The sequence below is a fragment of the Paralichthys olivaceus genome, chromosome 20 (assembly GCF_024713975.1).
Source record: "Paralichthys olivaceus isolate ysfri-2021 chromosome 20, ASM2471397v2, whole genome shotgun sequence".
Taxonomy (NCBI): domain Eukaryota; kingdom Metazoa; phylum Chordata; class Actinopteri; order Pleuronectiformes; family Paralichthyidae; genus Paralichthys; species Paralichthys olivaceus.
The window spans coordinates 1,993,668-2,008,302 of record NC_091112.1 but is presented as its reverse complement, the minus strand read 5'-3'; the positions used below and the strand labels follow the sequence as shown (position 1 = coordinate 2,008,302).

At 44.1% G+C, this 14,635-nt stretch overlaps 1 long non-coding RNA gene across 1 annotated transcript; it reads left to right on the top strand.

The window, feature by feature from the left end:
- The first annotated feature begins 6,451 nt into the window (after positions 1 to 6,451).
- Positions 6,452 to 14,145, top strand: LOC138405962 (uncharacterized). The gene is made up of 3 exons (XR_011239625.1): positions 6,452 to 6,636; positions 9,606 to 9,814; positions 13,292 to 14,145. It is a non-coding gene; the product is annotated as an uncharacterized lncRNA (long non-coding RNA).
- The last annotated feature ends 490 nt before the right edge of the window (positions 14,146 to 14,635 follow it).

Sequence of the window (14,635 nt, the reverse complement as noted above, 5' to 3'; positions counted from 1 at the left end):
AGACAACATCAGGGAGCAAAGATGGAGGATTATCACAGCGGCCTGAAACAAACAAATAAAGAGCGACATGTATGTGTGAGCTGGTTCATTAAGATTGTAATAATTGGATTTCATGTCGCTGTGTCTCTCAAATGAGCTTAAGAGATAATAAAGTGATGAGATCCATGAAATAAAATCCTGTCCCCCCTCAGATCAAACATAAAGAAACACAGACAGTATATAAAGATGGAAGATTGTCATCATCGCACCTGTGGACACACAAGAAAACAAAAGTCCACGTGTCTCGGGTCCCAATGGACCATTTTCTAGTTGTCCAGGTTTAGAAAAATGTAATAGAAAGTTTAAATATGACGGTTAAACAACATACTTGATATCTCCTTAGCTACCATGAGACAACAGCCAACGTTACAACGAGACACATGAAACCAAATCACCCGGCAAATGTCCACGCCATGATCGCTACTGTGCAGATTCTGGCTTCACATAACCTCATTGCCGAAAGATGGCGGCGTTCGTATCCGGGATGATTTGTCTTCATTCCTGGATCGAGGGAGGAAGTGGAGTTGTCTTTCTTTATTTACAATCTGTGGAACAAAGACTGCCGCGGCCACCGCTCAATCTCCAGGGTGAACGTGGAGGGTCAGACTTATCACGGCGGCTCGCCCAGTGAGATGAGGGTTAAAGAGGAAACTGCTTCTAAAATGATGTTTTACCTCCGCCTCAGGGTTGGGTCAAAGTGCTGGATTAGGGTGAACATGCGGTGCTCGTGTGCGTGATGGTGTCTGAAGGTTGGGGGAGGAGGTGGAGGAGGCGGAGGTGGAGGTGGAGGAGGTGGAGGAGTGCGCACAGCACCAGAAACAAGTGATTACCTTCCTCCGGGCCCTGTTGTAAAATGTCACCCCTGCGAGAAACGGGTCTGTGTTGGGTGACCTGTAAACCCTGACATCATACGCTGTTCTGGTGTTTGGGCAATGTTTATTTTTCTCTAAAATAAAGGACGTTGTTTTCTCTATTTCTCTCTTTCTTCCTCTCTCAACTCCCGTGTGTCGTGCTCCGACCTCGAAAACGAAATAAAACAAGCTCCCTTACCCCTCAAGTACACACTCTACATGTTTCACAATTTATCATAACAGAGTAAAAACTATTAACTATGAAAAGTGTAACATAAGACAAGAAAGCAGAAAACACCTTCACCCCTGAGTCACTCGCATCATCACAAATTAACGCAATATCCTGAAATGGAGACATAAACCGAGGAAGACCAAGAATCCACAATTCATCACTTAGCGGAGACACACACAGCGAGGTGCAGACCAGTTTAAAGTAAATCCAAATAACTTACACAACTCGGGTGGTGCAACGGCCTCGATGAAGACGAATCGCTGAGAACAATTTGAAAATAAATCCTGGTTCACTGGAGAAGAGTTGCGCAATATGTTTTCATTTCGGGAGAGCAAGAGACAGAAATATTCAGGGTGAGAAATAAAGACGTTTAAACATTTAATTGATGTTTTTGTTTTTAACAAAGAGAAAAAAGGAACGTGCTGGAATAAGTTGCTGGTTTCAGAAAGTGTCAGAGAGTAAACGTGGGAAACTAAGAGAGAGGAGAATATATAAGATGATGACGAAGACGGTTTGTGGTTGTGTTTTTTATGTTGTTTCCTGTTTTGTTTTTCATCCACAGTTCTTTGTCCCTGAATCTGCCTCGGTCATCAGCTCTGCAGGTCAAAGATGAGATGGAGCTGAATACACAAGTTTTTTTAAAAAAAAGGGAAATTGTGGTTTCACATTACTAATGTATGAAAGTTATTTCATGAGACAGGATTGCATGAGATTATCGACCCCTGCTGCTAACGCGAGCTAAAGCTGCTTCTTGAGTGAGCATCAAACCGACTTTACAACATTAGAGGAGACGTACGATGCTTTTTCAGTCTTTCCACGTCCTCTGGTGTGTTGTAAAGGTTTGCTGTGTAAAGTCTGCAGAACAGAAAACACTGAAGCTTCGTCGCTGTTGTCTGACTCACACCATTGTGATGCACTTTTGTGTAACGCGCACCTAGCGACTTGTCTGAAAACTGCCCCAAACAGATAGAGTGAGAGCGGAGGACGGCGGTTCCTGAACAAACTGGAGGTGGTTGATGAAAAGAGGAGCTGCAGCGACGGACATTATGAGGAAAAGTGATGTTTACTGAAAATCTTTTTGCTTTAAATTTAAACTCTATTCAACATCACACTCTGGAAACATGAAGTGTCTCTGAGTGCAAGCGGAGTCTTCACAGGAGGCAAACAGGAAAATCGAGAGGGACATTTTGTTTCCTGACCCATTAATTGGAAGGCGGATGTGGACCCCTGATGTGAAAATGATGCCCCTTGATTGCTTCCTAATCAGGCCAGAGTAATGAAATTAATTTCTGACTGTGATTTTCAAGTGGCACCTTTGGAAATATAGAAGGAGCCAAGCTGAACATCAACCTCCCTCACACGCAAACAAAAAGCAAGAGCTCCTCTTGATTTTCAATCCCCCCCCCCCCCCCCCCCCCGAGGAGAACATCTTATGTTGCTGCCCTCTTTGAGTAATTGATAATAAAACTAATGTAAAAACACATTTGCGTTGTTTAACCCCAGGGTCAGTGATTCTGTGATCTCAATATGTGGTTACCTCATGAAAAAGGCAACAACAATACCTCCCACCATTTTCACCCCTGCTGTATTTCTTTATTGCTTCAGCAGCCTCTCACTGCTGCAGCCCCTCCAGCCTCAGCTTCCATCTCCCAGTCCCTTCTCTCTGTTTTTGCTTTTCCACAAAGACGAGTCAGACGGCTCCTTCCCAAACCAATCCCACTACAAGAACATCTGCTCCCGCTGCACCAGTCCCAGGTTCTGGCCCGAGTTTTCGTAAACACACGGTGCGTTTTGTCCCTCTGGCGCGAGACACAAAAGGACGTCAGCCTGAACCTTGTTCCAGCCGTTTGTCTCGCCCTCAGGCTGCGGCTTCATTCCATCAGAGCTGAACTGACGTCTGTCCCACAGGCTTGTCTCACAGAAGACGTTTTGACATGTCACAGAAAGAAAAAGCAGGTGTAAATAAATACCAAGTGTCAACCCACCCAGACGTCATTCTTTGGTTTGTGAGCTGCTGTTTTGAAGCCTACATTTTGGCATTCTGTCCAGCGCCATCTTGGTCTCTTGAAACCAGAAGTAGCCATATCTGGAGGAGCGGGGGGTGGGGTCTGACTTACAGCGCGACCCACACCTGCGACCTGCACCAATTGGACATTACTAGCTGTCAATCATCCAGTAAACTGGAAACACTTGAACACGATGAAGGGCGGGAATGCAGACAAAGACAGGAAGTGAAGTGAGTGAGCAGCAAAATAAAACAGGAAATAACTCTGATGTGAGCACATTATCCAGGTTTCAGGATAATTAACAGCATGAGTCTCCATCACTGATCTAAATGTAAATTCATATTTTAGTCAGATCCTTCATGAGGACACACGAAGGTAGGTTGGCAGCACATTGCATTACATGTCATAAGACCAACGTGCCCCAGAGTCGCTCTTCTCCAACCCGATGCCCCCCCCCCCCTTTAATGTGAGGGCCACGTGAGAGTCCGTCCCTGTGGACGAGTCAGATTGATTAAGCGAGCTGCCGGCATAATGTGATCATGTATCAGTCACCCCACACGTTTAGCTCCGTAATTCTTTCTCCACAGCAGCCGCCTGTCTCCGCTCCAGCTTTGGCCTTTTGAAGTTGAGATCTCACAAATCCCACCCTCCCTTCCTCCTCGTCCGTTTTTTTCTCCCGCTCCATCATCCTCCTCCCATGTGTCGCCGTGTCCACGCCGGCCTGCAGCGCTCCTTCATCCTTAATAACTCCCCTCACCCTGTCCGCCCCAACCTCCAGCATTCCCTCGCCCTCCAGAACTCCCCTCACCCCGTTCGTTTGTCCCTCTCGCGCTGCTTCCTCCCATCATTAGGCGTTTTAGCCCTCTCGCCTCCCCGGCTCTGTTAGCTGGCTGCGTAGCCGAGTGTTGCTTTGCTAATGGCACTCCAAGGGAGCGCAGAGATAATACTGTTGGCTTTAATTAAAGACATTAAAGGGCTGGAAAGACACAGAGCCGCTGGGATGATGTCTTCTCACATCACACCTCCTGAAATACCTCTCCCTCTCTCTCTCCTCCCTTCTCTCTCCATCACTTTCCCTTCTCTTCTTTTCCTTCTCTGATGCTCACTTGACTCCTCTCTTCTCGTGTTGGATCACCATTTCTCTCTTTTCTCCCTCGACATATTCTCGTACTGCCACTTCCTTCTCGTTAGTTTCCTCTTGTTAGTTTCCTCTGATGTATGTTTCTTTCTCTTACTCTCCCCCACCCTGTGCATTTTATTTCCTTTCCAATGAGCCATTTTTCCTCCGTCTCTCTCTTCCCTTTCTACCCAGAGCATATTCCCTGTGCCCTCCCTCATTCTTGGCAGCCGGCAACCAGTGCATATCTTCATTAGTTTTGATGCCTGGGACTTTGTTTACTATTAATTAGTGTTTTTCCTTGTGAGCTTGATTTACATCACACGACCAAAGCAATTTTTTTAGAAACCTGCGTGGCTCTGTGTTTCTGGCAGAAGGAAAACAAAGATAACTCAAATTTAGACACTGAGAGCGAGGACTCGCTGCGCACATTTTAAAACTGTGTGTTCCTGTCTGGATTTCCTCTGCTGCTACATCAGACTACTGCAGCTGGAGGATCAGGGCTGCAGCTTCATCGTGCATCGCGATCACGGAAATACTAAGTACTTGATACTCGATAGGAAATACTTGATACACATGTTAGACACAGTTCTTTCTCATGAATATTGTAAACACTGTTATTTTGTTGACGTGCTCCGTTTCCTCACTCACTCTGAGGTTTCTCTACGTCTTCTAGAGTTTTTCCTCACGTGAAGGGTTAAGAACAGAGGATGTCGCTCCTCGTTAAGCCCAATGAGGCGAATCGTGATTTGTGTCGGTACCTTTGTCCGGTCCAGATAGATCAATATCTGGAAGTGTATTTTTGGGGGCTAGTATTATTTTACAAAACACTCCACATACTGGTTTTGAAACCAAATCTACCAAAGAGGAAGCAACACAGGCATGGAGTGTAAATCGAGAATTGGCTGTGGACGATGTTTCATATCTAAATTGAATTATTTAACGGTTGTTTTATCAAGAACATTTATTATATTGTGTTTTTTTTCCTTCTCTCTGGAATCATAACTTTTACAACAATTTAAAAATAGAGGATAATGTAATCCAGCTGAATCCCAAATCTTTGTCACTGACATTTTTATTCAGCTCTGTTTGATCATCGCCATAATGAGCAGATGTCTCATGGGTCTCAGGATGTAATCAGTGAAACCAGAATTTTTCTCTTCCCACAGTTAACGTCACAAATATAAAAAAAACGGAGATTCCCCAATTATTTTTTTTTAATGGGAGGACATTCACTGTGAATTAGCATCTTCAAGAGTTACTGCAGCAGCGAGGACGGGTCAGCTGTGCGCTGTCAAAAAGGTGTGAGTCTGATGACTGGCTGTGAACAAGTACGGGCGATTAGTGCAGCGTGACATTACATGTTAACACATGCACCGCTGCTTCCTCCTATTTAATTGTGGAAGCCTTTTTATATCTGAGCGCAAATGCTGGAAGATTCAAGGACGAGATTCAAGCCGAGCTGCAGTTCCCGGTGCACATCTCAGGAAATCACGACGACCAGAAGGAGATCCATTAATTACTCTATGAGAAATCAACTGAATGTGCCAGAGGACTTCACCATATATTCAAAATCTAACTTTCTCATTTGAAAAATAAAATTAAAACTTAGTGAAGGGATGTTTCCGGCAGCTATCCGTGCTCCTGCCTGCTGTTGTGGGGGTGGATGTGAGAGAAAATCAGGACTTGTGGATTTACTTCCTGCATATACTTGAAGACCTATACGTGTTCCTGAAGGATGATGTTCGATGAATATACGTTTGTCTCTTCATGGAGTTTTGTATTTTCAAACAACACTGTGTTAGTTAGTCGACTGAGGGGCTTTTGTAAATCGTCTTTTTGTTTGTTTGTTAAGTTTTGGCAGGAAATTATCTCCATATTGATTATTCTGGCTGGTGGAGCCTCCCTGCATCTCCATTTAGTCATTATTGAAGGCACATCTGCTCATATGAGCTGGCTCCTGTCTATACCCCCATCACCCACCATGCAAGTCCACACACACACACACACACACACACACACACACACACACACACACACACACACACACCCACACACACACACACACACACACACACACACACACAAACACACACAGCGATGCACAAACACCTTGACAGACCTGAAAGGAAGCACGTATGAATGCACATCCACACACATGCAGACATTTCCGGGAGCTAACTCATATGCAATGCATGACGACATCGACACACACACACACACACACAAACACACACATACCTCAAGGAGAATCACAATGAGAGTGAGGCACTTTCTGATCATCTCACATCAGCTCAACACCCCTCCATAAATAGAAAAACCGGCTCAGCACCGCGGGGAAGGAAACAGCATTTGGAGAACAGATTAAAGTGGGAGTTTCTGGGGTTGGAGGTACGTGAGTGTGTGTGTGTGTGTGTGTGTGTGTGTGTGTGTGTGTGTGTGTGTGTGTGTGTGTGTGTGTGTGTGTGTGTGTGGCATTGTTTTGTAGAGATGTGTATCACACTGTGTACGTTCATCAAAACAGGTTTGTTGGTCAAAGGGTAATGAAAAGCACTATGTGTGGGTCTGCAAAGGCAGTGTCTGTGTCAAACTATTTGTATCAGTGTTATCTCCAGTGTGTGTGTGTGTGTGTGTGTGTGTGTGTGTGTTTGTGTGCGAAGCGATGAGGAAGACTGAGTCACCCTCTGGCTCGCCATCCTTATCCCTGGCACCCTGTACCCTGTTTAGCCCCACGGCAGCGACGATGAGCAGTCCTCTCGATTCAATCAAACAGACGACATGAAGGGAAACCAAAAAAAAAAAGAAAGAGAGAGAGAAAGAAAACACAGGAAACAATTAACTTTGACAGAGAGAGAAGTGACGGAGGGAGCCAGAGAATTTAGCTGGAAATGGAGAGGGGAGGGAGGGAGTAAATAAGAAAGAGAGCAAGACAGAGAGTAAAGACAGATAAAGGAGATGCATTGAAAGGCAAGATGAGACAATATGAGCAGTGCCGACATCCTGCAATGGTTTTCATAAACACTCGTTGTAAACAGGCCTGTTTAGAACGGGCCATTAGCTTCGTCTGTGGCGTCGCTGGTTGCAGCTCATTCAGAAACAACTTCGCACATGAAACTGAGATGATTTACAGACGCGGTTTTCTCGGTGCACATGGCTGTTAAACACAGAAACACATGCAGGGCAGCAGTTCATTTTCACAGTTTCCGAAAGAAAGCTGCAACCAGCATCACCACAGGCCAAAGCAACAGCCCATTCCTGACAAGCAGGTTTAGAACAGGTACTGCACTGCTGCATGAAGTGTCAGAAATCAGGTGAAACGTCAACTAAAGGCAGGAGCTCCGTCTGTCTGAGCTCAAAGTAAAGGTGAAATGATCAGGGCCTGATATCTTTATCAGAAACTGATCTTTTTCTTATCTTTACGTCACTGCACATCGTACTGAGACAAATAACATTTGAATTTGCCCCAACGTCCAGAGGTAAAAAGATCAAATGAGCAAACATCCTCCCTCTGTTCTGAGAGGAAGAAACAAGATGGGAGAGAGACACAATGGAGGAGGCAGGAGGAGGCAGGAGAAGCAGGAGGAGTTTAATTTAACATGAGAGGCGGCGCTCAGTATTTATGAATCATGTTTTTCTGTATGTATCTGGTGGTTTCACTGCAGTTTGTCTGCAGTAGTAAGTGTTCCTTCACAATTCTAAATCCTGTGAGTGCGTCCATTCATGGAGCTCTTTAATCACACGGCAAAATTACATCCACGTGTGGCCAAGTCTGTTTGACAGTGCAGAGCTATAAGTTTCATGAATGCAGCACTGTCCACATGCACCAGTGTGGGAGGGCATAACTGTTGTCTATTCTCAAGACAGTTCTCGACGGAGACGCTCAGAAGATCTCGTGCCGCGTCCACACCTGCACGATGCCACCGTGACAATGTACGTCCCCCCTGCAGCACAAAGAGACGGAGTGCAAAGAAAGGCAAAAACGCAAAGGACAGCAAAGAGTTCAGTTCAGGTTCCCTCTTCATTTTCGCTTCTGGAAGTTCAGCCTCTAATATAAAGAGACTCTTTAGCAGGGCCTTCAGTGGCACCTCAGCTCTTTCATCTGCGAGCACTCGGCTGCCGACTGACGACACGTAGGAGAAGTACAGAGCTTAAGAAGAGTGCTGATGGGGTTCAGCTGCCGTTTGTTGTCTCATTAGGCTGCTTCCCCCGTCTCCGTCTGCCAGCGCGCAACAGAAAACGCACGCTCCCCGTAATGACTCACTGTTGTTCTCCTCTTATCAAAAGTACATTTTGTGCCGTCCTATGGAGCGTGGCATCACTGTGGGGTGTTGATCTTTATCGCAGTGGAATCTTTGAGGATTTCATTTGTTAAACTTCATTATTCAGGAGGAACAGACGCTGATAGAATCTGATCACTTCCCAACCAGCAGATTCCACCAAACTGTGCCATGAAACCAAGAACAGCGAGATTAAAATTCACACAAATGTCTCGTCATTAAATGTGTGTGTCTCCATCCACCTGCTTTTAACTTACATTCTGATTTTGTGCATAAACACGAGAGCGAAAATTCATCAAAACTTTAAATGATGTGGAAATGCATGCTGGGATTACTTTTTTTTCTCTGATGTTGTGGAACCTGCCTCTGTTTCTGCTGCAGGAGACAAAGCAGCCACTCACCGGCACAAGACCAAATAAGAACAAATTAAAAACTGCAGGACTGAGAGCAACCACAACATCCTTTGTTCAGACAGGGGTTCGGACAGGGGCCTTTATGTGGGTGTCTCCTCCCTCGCTCCTGTAAAACAGTCGATAAAAACACAACAAAGATTAATTCATTAAAAAGTCAAATGGCATCTTTGGGAAGCAGCAGTTAAATACTATGATGCATCGCTGCAATTTCTGCAATTAATCCATTAATCATCTAATTATCTTAATTAGATGCATCAACCTCGTTCTTATCAACTCTGCCAAAGAAGTTATAATTTCTTTTGAGTTAGTTTGCAGGATTATGTAAAAACTACCGGACGGATACGACAAAAGAAAGAGAAAATCCGAACCTGTGAAGAAAAATCACAATCCGTGATATGGATCAACTTTCTTTATTGATGTTGAATAAAAATCAGCCACATTTAGGGGACTGGTAAAGATGAGTTTATTCGTATAAGGAGACTGTGGGTGGAGTTCCTGGGTGCACTTCTACGTCAATGTTTGATTTTGTCTTTATTCCAGATTTTTGTGCGACCTTTGTTCAGAAACACAACTTTATAGTGATCCATATATATATATATATATATATCATTATACTTTATGATAAGCGTTTGAGTACCAGGAGTACAGTACCGTGTTCTTTTATGTTCAGGATGATATTCCAGAACAGAACAGAGATGAAGTTGGTCTGAAGACGTTTCTGTGAAGCCCCTCCCTGCTTTTACCAGCTTTTACAAAGAGCATTGATTTGTGAGGCCTGGTTCTTCCTCCCTTCTTACCGTAACAATGTCCGAAGACAGCTTACAGTATCTGCACTCCACCAACAACGCACTCTGCTGCCCATAATTACCAATCTTTCAGGTAAGCAGATCTACTTTGTGCTTCATAATCAGTTCTGGGCTGTAAAGATGTGTGGTCGTATGAGCTCGTGGACGGGGGGTGCGACAGGGAAACTGCTCGGGGAGCCGGGGGTATCGATTTCATTTATCGCCGCCGGTGCTGGGACTTGTAAACGGGTCTCTGCAGAGTCACTCGTGAAGTTATTCCACGCTTTGCCGGTAATGCAGGGGAAGAGTAATGCAAGGAGACACATCAAGGTCATCTCCTCCCTCAGCAGCTCCCCACAGAGGTGCATCGTGCCCGGCTCACCGTCCCGACGTCCAGATGTTCACGACTGGTCTCACTGGCCAGGTGTGAATTAATGCAAAGTAGCTGTGTGCATGTGAAACAGGCCGTGGCTGATTAAAAACACATGTGAGCTTTGAAAACGTTCCCCGGTGAATAAAATGTGAAAGGTGCATTTTAAACACCGATGTATCATCGTCAATCTAATTATAAACACTGTGTGTAATGAACAGCCGATGAGACCACAGTGGAGACACCGGACTCAAACTCACACTATCTTATAATTTTTGTATCTTTAGCTGAAGGTTTAATGTTTAAGTGCGTCTGCAAGAATGTTTCCTATCTGTTTGTTTGTTTGTTTGTGATGGATTTCCAGAAAACGTATTCACAATATTATAGGAGAAATTCATGAATCATTATTTACACCTGCTTTATTTGCCGTCGGAAAACAGAGCTCCCATTTAACAATGAATGTCGCGAGTTCCCAGACTCCAAGACGACATACTCAGGAAATCTAAAAAGCAAAATCTCCTGCCATAAAGAAGCTTAGACTCCAAATGTTACTCATCTGTCCTCGTTTAATAATCACAAATGTCCGTTTCAGTGACATTAAAAGAGATTTTCTTCAGCCAAAAGTTCATCTTTGCCTTAAAAGCATAGCTTGTTTCCTGAAAGGGCATTTTCAAACGTCTAACTAGATCTGTGATGTTCTTTGAAGACTGCACGTCCCCTCCGTTTTCTTATATTTCATGTCTTATATCTTACGTCTCAGTTGGTTTGTATTATTTCTTATATTTACTGTGTATTCTTTTAACATCTTTGTTGTTATTTGTATTTATCTTTATTCTCTCAGTTACCTACGACACTGAATTTTTCCTCTCGTCTTTCTCTGGACTTTTCATATTCATTTGAATAAATTCCACACGCGGCGGAAGTCAAGAACAATAACAGACTGTCGGCGCGCAGCTATATACAGTAGTATATAAAACCTGTATCTACAATTAATATTCCCTGGAGAAAGCAGAGCAGGAATTCACTCCATAATGCGCTCTGCATTAAGTGAGGGTTAGTAAACCTCCAGTGGATCGTGTCCTTGCAGGGAGATTGCAAGAAAACAACGGTATCGATTTCACTTCATCACCAGATGCTGTGTTTCACAATCATGTCAGAAAACATTTTTCTTTATTGAGCCTCCTGTAGCGCGGAGAAGGAGAAATAGAAGGTGACACATCAGCGTCAAAAACGTATTTCAATATTCTTTAATTTGGTCCCACAGGAGACTCCAGTGAGAGCAGGTCACCCAATAACCAGATGGTTGTAGGTTCAATCCCCAGCTACTGCAGTTCACGTGGTGAAGTGTCCTTGGGCAAGAGCATGGACTGTATACAAAGATGATACACATCTGCCAATACCGAGTGTTTTGAAAACAACTTATATCGCGTGTAACATATTTTAACAGCTGTATGACAGTGATGATTCATTGTATGGAGCGACTCAGGTTCAACTCTGCTAACATGGAGGAGGTAGGATTTATCAACTATTCTGCAGCGAGCCACCAGGGGGTGATCGAGACGCTGATCACACAAATACGAGCAACAACATTCCAGTATTATATGGAACATAAATTAAAACGTCAATCTGAACATGTACAGAGGTTTTCAGCAGCGTGTACTCTGTGTACTTGGTGTACTTTGACTCGTCACTTCTCCTTCCCGGTGAAAGCTCGCTCTAAATACATGGGAGTGATACATTGCAGTTAAGGCGTCTCCGGAGAGGCGGTGACGTGCAAAGCAGCGACCCGAGTTAAATGGTGAAGAGACAATGGTTAACAGGAGCAGGGAGCAGCCAGTGAGCCCGAGCTGAAGCGCTTCTCAACGAGTCAAAGCACCAATAATTCCCTACTCAGGTATTTCAACCCTGTTTTTAACAAAGTGTTGGAAAAAGCTGTAAAAGCCGAATCTTAAAGTAACACTCCCCCTTTTCAGTTAAATTCTCGCTCCCTGTAGATTTGAAAAGAGGCTTTGAAAGCTTCTATCTCACTCCCGCACAGGAGGAGACGGATGCTGTGGGCTCGCATTCATGGTGGGTACAATGGTTACCGATGGTGTCCGTGATCTACGGCCACAGAACATACACTGCTTCCATTTCCATCCTCATTTAATGTGTACTTTGACTTTTCTAAATAAACTGTCGATTGTGTCACTGATCTTAATGAAATGGAATCTTTCAGTGACGTCACAGTGACATCGTGATGACGTAATTTCTACCATGATCTACAGTTCAGTAGTGGGATCATTCAGGTATTTGACCTCATACAAAAGTAGTACATGTTGAGATACACAAGAAAATTCCGTTGCCTACGTAGTTACGTAATATATATTTTTGTTAATCATCTGTAGATTCCTTCCCAAGAAATACTGCCGGCGAGTTTGGTGAAAATCTGTTCATGCATTGTTGAGTTATTTTGTACATTCACACACACACACACACACACACACACACACACACACACACACACACACACACACACACACACACACACACACACACACACACACACAGGAGTAAAGCCACAATCTTGACTTCTGGAGAAAACAGGATTTTTTTTCTCGATGTGTCTTTAACGTGATCGTCCAGATTATTGTCTCACCTCAGAGACTAATGAGAGGGAGCAAGCTGATTAATTAATGTGATCAATTATCATATAATGATTTGTCATCGGCCGTGGAGTAACAACAAAACAGATTTGTCTTGTATCGACAGCGTGCGCAAAAACACACACACAAACACACACAAACAGAAAAAGACGGAGGCAAAGTAAGTTGAAGAGAAAGTGTGTTGTCGATTGTCAGCAGACTAAACACAAACACTCACACTCCCACACAGTCACATGCATGAGAGGTAAAAATAACCTTTGCAACAGTATTAGAGCACAGCCAATTAACTGGTATTGTGTTTAGCGGCTTTCAGCACTCCAGAGGTTACACAACAATCCACCAGCGAGAGTAAAGAGCCGTGAGCTAAAACAGACATCAGCATTTGTGTCAGATGCAGAGAGACGATAGACGGGGCGGAGATCCCCCCCTCGAATACTCAAAACTGTTATGTGGCGCATTATCAATCTGGAAACTGGAATATTCTCTGCAGTCCACAACCTGTAATTTTTCCTTTTCAGACGACTCACTTGGCACAAACCTGCTTTTTCTTCTGCAGCTCGTAACTACGTTTACCCAAGAGGCCGTTTGACAGCCCCCTGAGGACAGACACGAACCCTCTGATTCAGCTGCAGGGTCTCGTAAAGGAAGCTCAACAGAAAAGAGAGGCTCCTTCCCAACAACTCTTTCTGGTACCAGTGTTCACCACAGAGTAATTACCAGGTTTCTCGTGCCTGAGGGCACAGTTTATCTGCCATTACCCGACTGCTTTAGTTCAGTATTCAGCAAGTCCAGCTGTTCCAGCCCAAAACAGCTTTAGAGCAAAAACACAAGCCCCCCCCCCCAAAAAAAATAAGAAACAGGCAAAATATTAAAAGAGACATTTGATTATTTTTTAAGTGTTTTCTTTCCTCTAGTGTGTTTTACAGGTTTTTGTGAAAGTAAAAGTTTTACATAGTTTAAAAACCCCAAAGTTTGCTTTAAAGGAAGTTTAGAAAACACTGATCCTAAAGATCCTGAAGCTCCTGAAACATCCCGTGAGAAATCCACGCTCACTCCCCCACTCGCTCGCGGTGAATCCAGCGGGGGATCCCCTGCTGCGTCCTCACATCGGATTCTCCAGACTTTCTGCTGACTCTGTACCAGGAGACCAAAGTCTGCAGATGATCCGGAGCACCTCGGACATTTGCGTTCACACGTGCACCTCCTCCAGAGAAAATACAGAGCATCTGCGGAGTTCAGGGCATGTCTGAACTATCTTTTAATCTGTGAGGAAGGTTTACAACTCTGGAATAGTATCTTTGTCGCAATCTTGACAATCAATGCAATATCAATAACTCAATGTATTAATTGTACTCACAGTATCTCTAAGTTTCTATTTTGAAATAAATGTTGGGGACAATAAGAAACAGATTTACAGCCTTCATCATCTCATTCTTTTATTTTTATCCGTCCACATTAACTGATTACTGGATGAGTATGTTGATTCATTAAAATGAATTCTTGCCGTTCTCCATTAATTAATGTATTTTATATCTTTGGGAAAATCACTGACGACAAGAAAACCCATCGTCTTTCTGTTGCAGCTCAGACTGACCACCGCTCCTCTCTGTGGCCGATCATCACGGAGTTTCAGGTTGTCACTCGAGGGAAAAATGAAATTTGAAAAAAAGCCTCTCGCCTTCGTTGTCGCAAGAAAGTCAAATGAGCTGCGTGAGGACGGTTTGCTCTCAAATCACGGTGGGAGCTGCTGATTGTTTGGTTTACCACCTGTGGTCTGAAGCCTGGAGAAGATTGCCAGGCCAGCCCCCCCACTGTGGACGACTGCTGAGTGAGTGATGGCTGCATGTTTCTGTGGATGTGTGTCAGAAAATACCTGTGTGTGTGTGTGTGTGTGTGTGGG